The following is a 3,438-nucleotide window of genomic DNA, read 5'->3' as shown; positions in this document are numbered from 1 at the left end:
GCAGGTGCTTCACATAGACTATTTAGACTTAGATATACAAAGTCTTGGGAGACTCAGAGATATAGAGACTTGGGGAGAGACCCAGAGATACAGAGACTCAGAGGGGGAGACTCAGAGATAGAGAGACTTGGAGGGGAAGACTCAGATATATAGAGACCCAGATGGAGACTCAGAAATATACTCAGAGATAAAAAGATTTGGAGAGAGATACTCAGAGATAAAGAGACTCAGAGAAATAGACTCAAGAGCAAAAGACTGAGAAATGTCAGATTCAAGAGAGAGATATTCAGAGATAGAGACTCAGAAGGGAGAGACTCAGAGATAGAAACTTGGAGAGGGAGACCCAGAGATACAGAGACTTGGGGAGAGTCTCAGAGATATCCATCCAACCCACCAACCTGTCCCACTCATCCTACCCGTACATCCCTCCTATCCAGTCCCTCCCATACAGTCCATTGCTAAAGGTCTTATTTTTCTTAGCTCCAAGCCAGGCAAGACCTTTCTCTTGAGCCCTAAACATATATGCCCGGTTGCTTGCTTTATACCCTCACTTATATCACATGAATCTCATTCTTAACATCGTTTGAAAAAAAAAGAACTATTGTTCTTGCTTCTTCTCGCATGGACAAGGCACACAGGTGGAAGTCTCCCCCACTCCTATGGAGGGGAAGAGAAGAATGCCCTGGGCTTCTACATGCTCATTGTACTGTGCTTAACACCCTCCGTTGTGTTTTTTCACACAGGGTGGTTTTACTTTTATTAACAATTCTGAGTATTGAAAATCCCTAAGTCCAAACCAAGGCTCTGGGAGGTTGTCTTCCTTAAAGTGAAAGGAACAGTGAAGATTTTAAGAACGTTCCAGAATGTGGAGAGCAGCCCAGTAGTTAGTGGCTTCTGTCTAGGGACTGGCATAAAAAGTCTTCCTGCCCACGCTCAGGTTAGAGGATGTACACTGAATGTCCCAGTGGTCCCCTGAGTCACCTGGCCTGGGAGCTATTGCTCAAAGGAATGTCGAGATGGGTGAATCGAAATGAGGAAGTTGAGATGTAATCACATCTTCATGCTCATGAAATGGATGACAGTTCTTACCATTTGAAGGTGGTATCACTGAAGACTCAGTTGTAATCCCCCCTTCCCCAAGAAATTAAAGTTTGGCAAGTTTCTTCTCATGCCCCAGGGACAAGGAAACAAAACTTTCATTGGCAAAGTTGAAATATAGGTTAGAATGTTCAGTGCAGAAGTGACCAGATAGGGGGAGGGAAAATAAAAGAAATCTAATAAACAAAACATAATTGGCCCCTTGAGATATCATCACTAAAGTTAAAGAAAGTTGCCTTTTCCAACTGCACTTGCTTCAAATTACACAACTTTCCCCACCCTGCACAGGATGGCCTCCTCCGCTCTCCAAAGGTGAGTCTGGCATTTTTCAGTCTGTCTTCAACACTTATTTAGGCACATGGATTATGAAACCAAGTCCTGTAATCCATGGCTTCTTCCTGTATTCTTTAAGCCCAAGATTATGGTGGTTTGATTAGCTGTCCTCTAGCAGAGATTTGTCCTGAGAAATATGTTCTGGCTACTCAAATTAGGAAGCCAGAACTGTTCAAGTGTTTTAAGGGTTCCCCACTTGTGATGGGCCCGGGCCTACTACTAGGTCTGTAGTCTCGATCTCTTCTTTTCACTGACTCCTGGAAATACGGGTCAGGGGTCAGGTCTGTACTGATGGACATTTTCTTTGCAGATGCCAAGAGAAAGATAACTCTCAGCGACTAGTTTATTTCTCTCCATATAGAATTTCTGTTTAGGGAAAAGTATTTAAAATAACATCCTTGTCTGAAATGCTTCCCAGGATTGCATATCGAGGGCTGAGTGGGAATATAATGTAGCTTCTCTAGGTCCCAGCATCCACACTTGCATGCCGAATAGGTTACTTAGCTAGTGCATGTTTTTCAAAGTCTTACACTTCCACACTAAACACCCTGTTTATTTCCATTTGTATATTACAAGTTTACTTCCATTTGTATATTAATCATTTTTGTTATTTTTATTAATGCTAGGTAACTATGTATATCTCTGGGAAAGGGATTATTTATGTATTATCTTCATTTTACAGATGTGAAAACTGATGTAGTAGGATTTTAGGAGAATATGTGCTTTTCTATAAAGCATCAGTCCAGTGGAAAGGGTCTTTCAAAATGAAAATAAGATGTTTGAGCTGCATAAAGATGATCCAAGGGCACAGCCTATTGTTGGTTATGATAAATGCAGATATTCTACTTGAAATTAAAATTTGTGTCATCTACTCCTGTGACCAGCTTGATGTTCATTCTCTAAGTACTCTGGGCAAAGAAGAGAAAACCTGATAGCTGCAAAGGGCTAGAAAGGACTGAGCAGGGAGGAGGGGAGACAGGCCCATGGGAGGCAGTGCGATCCCGGAGCCCTATCTTCTGCTCCAGCTCAGTCTGTGCTATCTGCTCTGCTTCCTTTCTGCTCTCTGTGCATCCTACTTGGTCATCTTTTCTTCATCTAGTATATGTCTCTTCTCAAAACTATTCTAAAAGCTTATTGTAGAGGAATATGGGTTTATGATCATTTCCACTGTGCTTTGGCAATACAGAGATGATTCTGGTGAAGTATTTGCTCCTCTTTACAAAGCAGATTATAATAAAGGGGCTGAAGAACAGAAATTAAGCTGGTGTGAAAATAATTCAGTAATGCCAAATATATGTCCACTAGCTATGTGTGTCTGAGTCTTTTATTTTTTTGTGGGGAATTTTAGGTTTTTCAGTAGTGTAACTGAAAAAAATTTGTAAAGATTCGTATGTATGTTGGAGGGGTGTGTCCTGAATTTGGACCTCTCTGTCCAAATTTTCTGAGGATCCATTGATTTTTCTTGTAAGTGTATTTTATCAGTGTTTCCACCATGATAGAATCAAATTCTAGAAAATCTCACTGTAAGGAAGGGCTAAACATACCACTCCAGGACTGAGTACCAGGATAAATAAAATATTGGAAGCCCTCATGTATAAAATATTAGATAACTAGCAATATGTAAATTGATTAAATGTTGATAAAATGGCATTTATAAAAGCTTATTTCAATTTTCTTTTTCATTGTTTCCATTTCTTCCTCTTTTTTTTTTTTTTTTTTCATTTTTATTGCCTCGGCTTCTTTATTGTACCCTTTTTACTTTGTCTTCCTTTCTGGTTTCCTTTTCCCTAACTATTCATTCTCTCTCTAACATTTTACTTTTTTCCACAGATAGCTTACCAGTAACCTCTCCCATTTATTTTTATTTACATTTCAGTATCCTCTCCTTTTCTCATTTACCCATTTTGCATATCTTTCTCTTTCAGATATTTGTCTGTCTACATCTACTAGTTATTTATTTAAATTTGGGCTAGTTTTCTTTATTTTCTTTTTGAGAAAGACATTTTT

The sequence above is a fragment of the Pteropus vampyrus genome, unplaced genomic scaffold (genome assembly GCF_000151845.1).
Source record: "Pteropus vampyrus isolate Shadow unplaced genomic scaffold, Pvam_2.0 Scaffold329, whole genome shotgun sequence".
Classification (NCBI taxonomy): Eukaryota; Metazoa; Chordata; class Mammalia; order Chiroptera; family Pteropodidae; genus Pteropus; species Pteropus vampyrus.
The sequence above is the reverse complement of the archived record's forward strand: the minus strand, read 5'-3'. Positions refer to the sequence as shown.